This window comes from Sander lucioperca, chromosome 3, assembly GCF_008315115.2.
Source record: "Sander lucioperca isolate FBNREF2018 chromosome 3, SLUC_FBN_1.2, whole genome shotgun sequence".
In the NCBI taxonomy this organism is placed as follows: Eukaryota; Metazoa; Chordata; class Actinopteri; order Perciformes; family Percidae; genus Sander; species Sander lucioperca.
This window is the reverse complement of record NC_050175.1, coordinates 28103507-28116112: the sequence shown is the minus strand read 5'-3', so window position 1 is coordinate 28116112 and position 12606 is coordinate 28103507.

The window sequence follows — 12606 nt, the reverse complement described above, 5'->3', positions numbered from 1 at the left end:
TTTATTGTCAACAAAGACAAAAAGTTTTACAAAGAAACAGATTCACATGGACAGCCTTAAAATACTAGATAGACCTAGATATATATGTTAACGTATTTATGATTTCAAAACTTTCTCAAACTTGCAAGGTTCTGCTTTCAGTGTTCATTTTGTGCTTTACACATAATTACATAGATTCTTGTTGGCGTATTGTGTTAATACAGGCGGTTTTATGGTGCTAAAACAGTCTCATAAGGATTTGCAACTTGTAAAACACAATTCACAAATGAATGCAGAGCGATATGTATTCGTAAATCTGTGTTGTATCTGTGTCTGTAATTTGTGACTGCAGAGTGATTTGTAGCCGCAAATGCGTGTCCGTGCATCTAATTTGTAACTCGTATTTCATCATTTGTAAATGAACTTAGTATTTTTCAATGTAAATATATGTGTAAATCTCCTTTTATTTGTGTGGTTACTTTTGAGACTGTTTTTCCGCGCCGTTGTTGTCAGAAGCAATTCGTGTCTCCAGTGACGATCCCAGCATTCTCCAGTAGATGGCGGTAATGCAACACTTATGGATGCCAACCGCTGTTAAACTACATGAAACCTGTGAAGAAGCCTAAATGTTTTAGAGACGGTTGGCAGAATCTACTTGACGTTCCTCTGGTTAAGTTGATATTATTAGGACAGGAATTGCCACACACCGGGTTAAATACATACTGCTTGTAGAAAAGCCCCAAAAGTTATGTTAGTGTTGCTATTATTTAGTACAGGTGACCATATTGTGTTTTATGTTTCACGTTTTCTCCCGTTTATTCAGTGCTGGTAACAGTGTAGCCAAAGCACGTGCTGGTTGGTATATTACAAAGATATATATACTATATATACTATATATATATATATGGGTATATTAACGCTGACCTCAGTTAATAAGCAGTATGATAGAGTTAGTCGGTCAGTTGGATTGTAGTTGTGAGCGGCACCTTTCTGTAGAGTGTGCGTAAATGAGAAGAGTAAGTAAATCTGCTGCATCACTCATGATATTGTATTTCTTTGTTAAACCAGCTGTTATTTCTGCTATTTGATGTGGATGAGAGTTAGTTAGTTAGTTAGTTAGCTACGCTACGCGACCATTGTGCTAATTATATCCACGAGCTTCGGCTCACCCGACTCAGTACGTCGGGTCTAAATATGTAACATCATGTTTAAACATGTTTTTTCTTTTACTACTTGTTGTTAGGATTGGTCAGTACTTTGTGGTTGAGTAAAATAAGAAGTAAGTGGTGTTGACGAACTGACCAAAGAGCCGGTTAATTAACCCGACTCGTGTCACTGAAACGGGAGAATCGAGTGCCATACATCAATGAACCGACTCACTCCTGTTTTTTTCTTTTACCTCATTCGTGCCGTTGTGTGTGTGTGTGTAACTGGTATTCTTCTGCTACTGTGTGTGTAGTAATCTAGCTCATTAGCGCCTCCACTGGAGTGGTGGTGGTCGAATCAATCAGGAAATGAACCACGCACCAGGCTACTAAACAAGACCGAATGTAACCGTGCAACCGGCCGCTCGAGTCTAATGTAATCAAGCGGTGTCTTGGTTCTCGGCAAGTTTGAGTTATTAACAAAGCCTTGTTTCTGGTGCATCTTAGATGATTGCGTTCATGGCAATTCACACATTATCGATGGGGAAGTACATCACATACAAATACACGTCATGTTATCTTGGTAGTTATGTTAAGTTAAATGTTGGAGAAGTGAATGTTGCTACATGGTAGGTAGGCTGTCACAAGGAGACCGCGCACCAGGCTACTGAACGAGACCGTAACCGTGCCTAATGCATGAGTCTATGTAATCAAACGGGTGTCTAGGTTCTCGGCAAGTTTGAGTTATCAACCAATCCCAGAAGCCTTTATTTCTCGTCCATTTTAGAATTGTGTTCATGGAAATTCATAGGCTACATTACCAAGGGGAAAGTATTATATCACATACAAATACACATAATGTTATCTTGGTAGTTATGTTAAGTTTTAATGTTAGAAGTGAATGTTGCTAGATGCATAGGCGTGATTGGCAAAGGACAAAAAAGCAGGAAAATATACGGCGCACCCATGACGCTGCGACAGCCCCCTCCCCCCCCTCTTTTTTTTTTTTTTAAATAAACCATTAAATGGCACTTTCTGGAGAGTTTTGTGCAAAGAAATGGAGAAATTGAGTCTTACATGATATGTAGGTATTAGGGCATTTAGCATTTACATTACTGTTAATCAGTCATCACTTGATTACACATTGCATTACCTTGTTATAATATAAATAATAATAGTGCCACATGAAGAGACAGTGCAGCATATGACAGTAGCAACAGCTGAGAAGATTTGGGTCTGTGGTGACCAGGTCCACCTCACACAAACTTCCTTCTCCTATTTTCTCTCCTTACTACCACACCCACACCCACACACACCCACACCCACACCCACACCCACACCAGCCCACATTACCACGCCCATGCAGCCCCACCCACGGACATTTACGGATTTTTAAACATTTAATGTAACTGGCAAACAATGCTTTCTACTTTTTAAAGAGCACACGTTTATAACAAATTTTTATTTATGCCGTTTGTATGCTGTTACTGTCATTCTCTACAGTATGTAGGTATGTAGTATGTATGTTGTCACTATCTGTTCAATTGTCCGTGTTTCTCTGTTGACACTGTACATATTAAGTTATAATTCTAACTCTGCAATTTAAATGTTTTTTATGGCTGTCTGTGATTATACTTCAGGGTTTTTCCTTGCTCAGAATTTGTCTTTGCGGGAACACACAAAGCAGGGGGGAGGGGGTCTGGGGGTCCTCCCCCAGGAAATTCTGAGGGTAAATGTTCAATTCCTGCATTCTGATACATTTTTAGGCACCAATTTATGGTAAAAATGTCAATATTTATTGCAAGGAAATCACAAAATTCTGGTGGCAGGTAACAATTCAAAATTCAAAATATAATGGAATATTATTATATTCAGTAGTCCAGTAAGGAGGCTTTCACATCCGGGACATGGGCCCGGATACAACAACACTTGACCCTAAAGTCCAGTTGTTTGTTGGATTGACTTAGGCTACTTAATCAGTGATGTTGAATATAGCCTAGAGTGTAATGGACCACCACAGTTCATACATACATGTGAACCGCGGATTAATTGCAGAGTTTAATCTCCATAGTGTAAAACTACTACGTGAATGGGGCATAGCAGAAAGACAGAGTAGAGCGACGCTGCTTGTTCAGGGTTTTCATGTGTACTCCTATAGGCCTACACTTTGCATCAGGCGTTAAAACCAACTGTACCGAATTAGACTACTATTTAACGCGAGACGTTTTTAACCGCTAATAAAACTGTCTCAATTTAATACTGATGCCGTCAGACGGCCGCGCGGACAGACAGCAATCGGAGTTCTGGCAGAGCTCTGCGCCGGTCAGCAGCGGCTTCTCACTGTACAGCCGGTCCCCCAGAGCAGCATGATCACCGGGAGGGTCCAGCCTGAACCCTGCAAACAGCGATCCCGTTTGAAGGTGACATGATTGATTTTGACTGAAAGTAGCTACACTAAGTTTAAGATTAGGTGTTGGTTATTCTCAACACCTTTCTACTCCCCCCCCTCCCACACACACACTTATCAACTCTGGACTCTGTGCTGCTGCCAGCCTGTGTAACGTACGTTACTCACCATCGATCGACTGTTAGCTTCAGCTGGCTAACGTTAGCTGTCAACCTCCCGACTAGCTAGTGATCTAGCAAGGATTAGCCCTTCAGACCGCAGTGGACTTCAGTGGACTCTCCATCCAATCTCCCGACTGGACCTTCGTCTACCACAACTGCCGGACTCTTTCAAATACATGTACTCCCTGTCTCCGCCGATCACTTGGTAGCGTTGGTCAGCTGTCAGCTTACGCCAGCTAGCTTCTGTTAGCTTCGACCGACTGACGGCTCGCCCAGCACATCTTTTCGCTGTAGAGCTCTTTTAGCAATGTTTCCCGGCTCAACACTAAGTTAGTGTGGGCTACTACCTTTCTGCACTGCCGAAAATGGTGCTCCTAAAATATTCCTCACTGCAACTTCTCAACGTCATCTGCTACGTCGCTTCAGCTTGCATTGCCAACATGCAAAAATATTGTCCCGTTGTCGGCTTCAGCTAAGAAGATAGTTCGCCCCCACACGTCCAAAATTCTTATTCAAGTAACCTTCCGCAACGATTGCAGGCTCTTTGGTGAAGCTCTGCTTTGAATGAAGTTACATCGTGACAAATTAATGGACCACTTGCGGAGTGATATGAAGACATGAGTCAGAGTATGTTTACCAATACCCCCGACCTGTGCCTTGCGACACCCCCCCCCCCAAAAAAAAAAATAATCATGATTTACGAGAGCTTCATTTTCAGGTCAGAAAAGCCGGATTTCCGGAACTATCCGGAAGAATCACACCCCTGTAGATGGTAGTTAGACTGTCACCAGGAGACCGTGCACCAGGCTACCAAATGTAACCGTGGCCAGTGCGTGAATCTAGTGTCGGTCAGTATGAGTGTGTAAATAGTATGTCGAGACTGAATGTAACCGCAACCACTCGAGTCTAATGTAATCAAGCGGTGTCTTGGTTCCTGGCAGGGGAAGTAAACGCGTGATCGATACCAGAACTAGCACCTATACTGAGCGTCTACCCATTATCTTCACTACACTGCTCCTTTATTCAAGACTAAATGTATGTGCAGTTGTACACCGTGATAAAAATGATAGCTAGTTTAATCTAACACTGAGTCTGCTGTGTTTTACAGATCTGACCTTCTCCTGTACTATACGGTAATTCCTCTACTATGCGACAGTAAGTCGCGTGGTTATGACACAATCGTTAGCCTATTTTTACAAAAACGTCTGCTACGGAGCCATAACGTGAGGTACAAGGTAATGGAGCCTTTTATACATTGTCGTGTTTCTTTAGAAATAAACAATGGACAAATAAAGTCTTTAAACACTTCAGATGTAAAGTTATTCGCTGTCAAAGTGGCGCCAAAATGAATGGCAGTCAATGGAATGCTAACGGGAGGTGATGGCTTGGTAGCATCAAAATGGCGCCATAGGAGGTTCGCGGTCCGAGGAGAAGCTTACCCCCTTGAGTAGATTCTGCCAACCGTCTCTGAAACATTTAACTAGGCTTCTTCACAGGTTTCATGTAGTTTAACAGCGGTTGGCATCCATAAGTGTTGCATTACCGCCATCTACTGGAGAGTGCTGGGATCGTCACTGGAGACACAAATTGCTTTTGACAACAACGGCGCGGAAAAACAATCTCAAAAGTACCCACACAAATAGAAGGAGATTTACACATATACATTTACATTGAAAAATACTAAGTTAATTTAGAAATGATGAAATACGTGTTGCTAATTAGATGCACGGACACAGATACGCATTTGCGGATACAAATTGCTCTGCATTTATTTGTGACTTGTGTTTCACAAGTCACAAATTAGAGACACAGATACAACACAGATTTACAAATACAAATCACTCTGCATTCATTTGTGAATTGTGTTTTACAAGTTGCAAATCCTTATGAGACTGTTTTAGCACCATACAGTTTTTCCAACATTACACAGTTTGCAAAAACTAGCTTGTACAGTACGTATGTCTCCTTGGAGTTGAAAGGTCAGTTGAGCCGAATTCTGTGGCCCCTCTCCAGTCATGAAGAAATAGCCAAGACTCTGCATATATAATTTGTTGACGCTCCCAACTGTGGTACCAACACTAGCTGGCTCGACGTCACCTACTACATTGCCAAGCCAAGTGTCTGCCCCCAGGAGTCAGGCAGAAATCGAGGGTGAACATACTTTTGAAATTTGTATTGAAATGTATCCCACTTAAATCAGTCCTCCATGGTTATAGCCCTGTAGAGGGATTACTAACTGTATTTGTTCCAGTAAGAAAAGGACAGGAAATGTTGTGTGCATTAGAGGTAGAGATATTGCGCTTGAAGCAATCTAATCGACACAGTATCAACCTTTCAAAGCAGATGTATTGTGGCGAGATATTTTGGATGCCTCACAATGCTAAAAATCACGTGTCCATCCCAAAAGAGGCCTCTGTTACTGTATTTAAAAACAGAGCTGTAAAGTCTCTTAAAAAGTGATCTATTTTTATAATACAAGCTTTATTGAACAAAATAACAATAACAAAAGCAGTAAGTATTCTGACTGTTTGATTACAGTCTCAGATTTACTTCATTCGTAGAAATGCAATACCAAGAATTTAGCCAGTAGATGTTGCCGTAAACCATTTTAAACACAATTGCTTTAGAGCTGAAGATCTTTGCCCGAACCTGATGGGACCCGACGGGTTCGGTTGGGTTCGATCTTAGTGTCTATAATTTTACACGGGCTCGGGCTTGCGCTCCAGGTTGCGCGGTAAATGAGCGGTCAGGTGATGCGTTTCGATTAGCGCGAAAATGGATGCTGAGGAGGTGAAATGGAGGCTGGCCTCTGGAGGACTTGTTTTATTTCTTTGTTCCAACTTCCAAGTGGCCTATAGCCTACGTTAGTCATGAATAAATTATGTTAAAAAATGTAGAAATGACTCATTCTTGAAAAAAGGCAAAAGAGCTGTGTGCGTGCGCACATTTCAATAATGTCGGGCTGTAAACAGGTTCGGGCTTTTAAAAAGCTGTCAATCAAAATGTACTTGTCGGGCTCGGGCCTTGTCTATAAGGCCCCGATTACAGCTCTAAATTGCTTCATAGTGTTTCAGTGCTTCAGAAAGCAGTGAATCATTAATCAGAGGTAATGAGTCATTGTGTCTTTACCACAGTAGTGTGTTCCAGCAACGAGAGAAGTCAGTGAACTGACAACCTAGCTTCTGGATCAAATTTTAATGCAGACTAATCTGCAAGCTCTAGGTCAGCATAGGTGAATTACAGTAATGGTTATTTGAATTGGTACATGATCGTAAAGAAGTAATATGACACATTCCATGCTGAGAAGATACGTAAAGAGGTTATACTTTTTTAGAATGGGTGCAAAATGAGAGTAACGTTGGGTGGTTGTAAATGCAGGCAAATGCTGATATTTGCTATGTTTCATATATTGCACCAACGTTGGTTTGTGTGGCTAATGTTGGCTACTTAGCTTTCTTATTTGTCCAACAAATATATTACCAACTCCATAACAGTACTGAAGTTTTTCAGCGTTTAAGGCTCCCTCTTTTAGATGCTGAGAAAGTAAACCAAGTACATAGTATTCAGTGGTTATGTTGGGGGCCTAGGAATAATCCCTTGCAAATACACTGCTTGTTTTGAAAACTTAAAATCTCAGAAACTATTGTATTAAAAGAAGAGTGCTGGCATTGATCCGCATTTTTTTAACCCTTGCTGTTACATTATGGTTACTTGAAACTACATTCTACGGAAATAAATAGTCCCACTGAGAACTATTTACAGCAGGGTCTGTGGATTATCCAGAGTTGTTATTGAGTGTTTTCGGTGTTTTGATCAGCACAAAGAAACTTATTTTTTTGTAGCAATAGGGAGGTATCCAAAAACAGGATGGTTTGCAACACAAGGCCACTGTATTATTTATAATTAAAGCTTTTGACTTAGACATGCTGGATTTTCAGTTTGCTTTCACAAAGATACTATGGATGCATAGCAGGTTTTTAAACTTGGCTTAATATTCTTCTAAGCAAAAATCACTCTGGGTTTTGGGAGGTCATCGTCGGCACACGTCATTGACACGCACATTAACACGTGTGCACTAGTGAGAACACAAACAAGTGCAAAACACACTTTAAGTATATATATCCTACCATAAGCAGGATTTCTCTCTTTATATTCATCTCCAGCTGCTGTATAGGCCAACTTAAGTTCCTGTTTGGGCTTCATACCTGAAAAGCACACCGTGCAACTGTTCAAAAACTCACACTATGTCAAATATGGAAAGTCTGTCAGTCTAAGGCTGCGTCTCATTTCTCTGTCTTACCCCTTCCCTTTACCCCTTCCCCTTAGTTTTGCGCGTTCACGTGAGAGTAAGGGCTATCCCAATTCTCATTTTGATCGAGGGGTAGGGCTAAGGGGAAGGGGTAGATACCCCTTAGTTTTAAGCAAAGTCGCAAGTTTACTTGAAAGCAAGGGGTACCCAGAATACATTGCGCACCCGGCAACAATGGCGACCAGATCAACCAGAGAGACCCATAAATGTAAGTATTTTCAGCTTAAAGAAGTGATTTAAAAATTACGAAAGTCTTGTTTTGTGCTCTACACAGTCCTGTACACACACACACACACACACACACACACACACATATGTATATATGTGTATATATATATATATATATATATATATATATATTTGCAACCATGTTCTTAATTGAAACGTTTTTAAAAATCGCTTGTTTGCTACGCAAACGCTAACGTTAACGTTACATTGGTGATTTGCACAACAGTCCCGCATTTCTCTCCCGCAAGCCTAGTGACGAGTCCATAGCAACCAGTGTTGAATTTGTTATTTCCCAGTGTGCTTTGTTGAATGGTCTCAATGTTTTATTGTTTTATTTCATGGGAATACTAGTTCACTAGATGAGTAACTTAGTATTTGAAGTAATGCTGTAATGCAGGATGTGTGCATTTAGTTTTCATGCTTATTGTGTTTCCACAACTGTTTTAGTGAGTAAATCTACTGTATGGCCACCACACCATAACAGAGGAGTATGATGCGTAAGATGAGAATGCAGAGGTTTAATCACATAGGTCATGGCTGTTAAAAAAAACAATGGGTATCTGTATATCTTTGCGAACCGCAAACTAGTACAGAATGCATCAATACATTGTTGGGGATGGTCATCCCTTTTTTCCATATCATTTTGGAGGGTCATCCAAAATGTATTGTTGGTGAAGGGAGGGTCAGGTTTTTTTGATTAAAGATCCCAAAACTCCTCCATTGGCCCCTGAAATAAATAACGAACAGTCCCTAATGAAAGAAATGGGGCTGGAGGGAAGGGTTACTGGCCAACAGGCATTAGACTGGGGTCTGGAATTTCAGAATAGCTGTAGTTTCTTTGTTTGTTTGTGGTCTTGTGTGTCTTTTTTTAGTTTTATACATTTGAGTGCCTTTTTTATGTGTGTGACATGTAAGTTATGGTTCTAATAGTTGTAATAGTTGTAACAATGTTATGTTTACTTTATTGGGCAATAAAGAGAGCTTTTTGTTAACAAAGAAAGTGTTTCTGAACATCAGTGACATTCAAAACAGTGATAACTGAAACAGATATACAACACACCATGCAGTGTATATACAAATATTTATTGCAAACAGACCTAAGTATGTATGATGACGTAACCGTAACCAAGTGGGGTCTCATTTCATAGGGGTATGTTTTCACCCCTGCCCCTTACCACACGGTTTCGAGGGACAAGGGCTAGGGGTAAGACGAACGGGTAAGGGGAAGGGGTAAGACAGAGAAATGAGATTCAGCCTAAGAGAAGCATTGCAGGTATGTGCCCAGGTATGTTTCCTTTTTGATTCAGGGAATGCTCAATGAAATGCTATGTTGACTGCTTGGGCCGTGCAACCTCGATACACCTGAAAGACCATATTTCAAAGTTTTGATTTTATATTTACATTTCTGACTGACGTTTTATTTTTTATTTTATATGGACTGCTGTCTACAGTAAAACAAACATTCCTGAAAATGCAGCTGCCTGACAGTTTGTTTTTCATTCTTCTGTGTTAGACTAAACAGAAAAAGAAATGAATTTTAATGATAAGACATGTCAGGAACAGCCAATCCATTGATGTTTGATGCAGGCGGATGGATCTCAACCATGATATTGTTGTGTCTAGCTATTTGACAATTTAATGCCAAAGGCAACACAGATCATAAAAGACCAAAAGACAGTGCAAGGCATAATCAAAAAACCCTGTCTATGGAAACTAAAGCGAAACATTTAAAACATTCTGTAAAGTTTTAGAGAGCATAATCACCTTGAACCTGTGGATGAACAACCACCAAGTGACTCCTAGATCCTGAACATCACAGCCTGCAGGAAAGAAAGGTAAGCATGGTGTGAAAAATATGATTTAAAAAAGTGTGACAGCTCAGGTATCTTTTAAATCTGACATACAGTAACCGGCAATTTCCACTGGATGCGTAACGGCTGCGGATCCGCTCCGGAACGTCGTCGGAGTCATTAGGTTTCCATTAAAGTCAATGTGTGTATTTCCACTGACTGAGGAACGTCTGCGTCCCTACTCCATCCCAGCTCCGGCGGTCCGCAGCCCTCCGGAGCAGATACGCAGAGCTTCTATTTTTGCCGGACGCTGGAGAGCTCCGCAGCAATTCAGCACACGGCAGATAGTGCGGGACAGGAAGTCGAGCACAGAAACAAAATAAAAATCCGGTTAATTTTCAAAGTAAAATACACCGTGGTCACGGCGGATCATATTTCCCTGCACTACACCTTGAAAACACAGCACAGAGTTGTTTCCCCTCTACTCCTCTGGATGGAAACAAACTGTTGTTGGTTTTGTGGTTCTATTCTACGTGAATTTGCGAGATCTTGTGCGTCCTCGTGACTACAGCTGTCAGTCATGGCCACAGCCGTGCCGCAACAAATCCGAACCTAGTGGGTATCGACGGACCTCCACAGCGGAGCCGGTCCGCAGACGTTCCACATCCTGTGGAAATCCACAGTAAAGCAATCTGTTTCACATCAGATCAAGCACATCTGGCTTTGGATGAGACAAATGCATATTAATATGTTACATAAGTTTCCCCTGAACTAACCTTTCAAGTTTTGATCAGCCACATTGCGGAAATATCTGTGAAACTTGAATGTTGCTAATACAACATGACTTTACATAGAAAACAGCTTTGATTGGACTAAAGCAGAGATCTTCAATAGGGGGTCCGGGGCCCCTATGGGGTCCTTAGAGTTACTGCAGAGGGGCCACCAACTTTTTGTAAATTTTTCAAGTTTTTTTCAACAACTTTAAGTGTCTTAAAGGGGAACTATGCAGTTTTTTATATTAATTTACCTTAACTGAACAGCCTTGGAGTCATTGGAATGGTTATATGATTTTTTCGAGTTGAATGGTGGTTGTCTCGCTTCCCCCTAGCGCCTGTGAGCGGAAAAACCACTCTTGCAACTTTCGGCCTCAGCGTCAGGAAGTATCACGTGATATCAGGTCTCGCAATGTAACGAATTGCTTCACGGCACTGCATACATACGCCCATTAAGGAACCGGCTAACAAGTTAGCGATGGAGTTTTTCACACTATCGTCATGGCTGAGCCGGCAAAAAAGACGCAGAAAGCTAGGAAAGCATTGTCGGAGGAACAGAGAAAGAGGAAACGGCAGACTGACAGAGCGAGGAGTCTGACACGAGTAAACATAGGAGCTGCCAAATATCTATTCCGAAGCTGTAGGGGGAGCTCTATAGAGAAACCTGCGAGCAAAAAGCCAGAAAACAGCGAGGAAATGGCCAAAACTGCATAGCGCCTCTTTAACATTAATCTAACATATTATTAACAAATATAAATCAGCCTTTTTGTGAAAAAAAACATTGATGATAGGTTTACTGGCCCAAGTTAATCCTAAGGATTCACTGTGCCACATGTATTTTTTTAAATAAAAAAAACATGATTTATAAAATCATGCCAACAATTATTTAATAGCTTAGTATTCTATGCACTAAAAAGGTACGTATAAAGGCTTGAGGCCGCCCACATGTAATTGTAGGCCCAGTTTAATATGCAACTTTTATGCAAACCTTTAAACAATATATGTCTATAGGTCCCTGCTCTGTTTCTCCTTCAGTTAAGGGGCCCTTGGCCTAAAAAACGTTGAAGACCCCTGGACTAGAGATTAGAATGACTGGTTGCAGAGCACCCCATAACTTTCCATTGTAGTAGTGGAAAAAAACATAATAATTAGACTGAATTACCATTTTATTTGACTTCAATATTAATTGTTATTCATATTATCATTGTACATACGTTAAAAATTGGGATGCCCAGGAAGTCTGTTATTCTAACTAAATGTTGAACAGTTAGCTCGGGGGAAGAATGTCAGATGCTTAGGGACTGTTTTATGTACTTTTTCATTACCTTTACATCAAGAAACATAAACATCACAAACATAAAGATTAAACAATATCATTAATTGTTCACAGGCACATATGCTCTGTGTGGAGGGGAGTATGATTTGGAAAGAAAATCGGCGAAAATACTGAATGGGCTAGAAAATGGAAGAAAGGTCCAGGATGAAAGCTCTTTGGATAGTCCACAAAATAGGACACGTTTCAAGGGTTTTCTGTTTTTGTTGATATGTTAAGATATTAGACACAAAACACTTAAAGGTCCAATACATAATACTGACAGCTAGCGTTTAAAATGGTTACTGCAGTCCAAATTCAAAATACTGAAAAGAGTCATCTCCCCCGGCACCTCCTCCCCAGCATCGGAGTTGCCAGGTTGAGAATGCTAAACCCAACGTCACACAATGTCAATGTTAGCTTGATGCTAGTCTCGCGTTGCCAGACATCACTCCATAGCACCGCAGAGTTGCTAGATGCTGCTATGTTGACGGTTATAAAA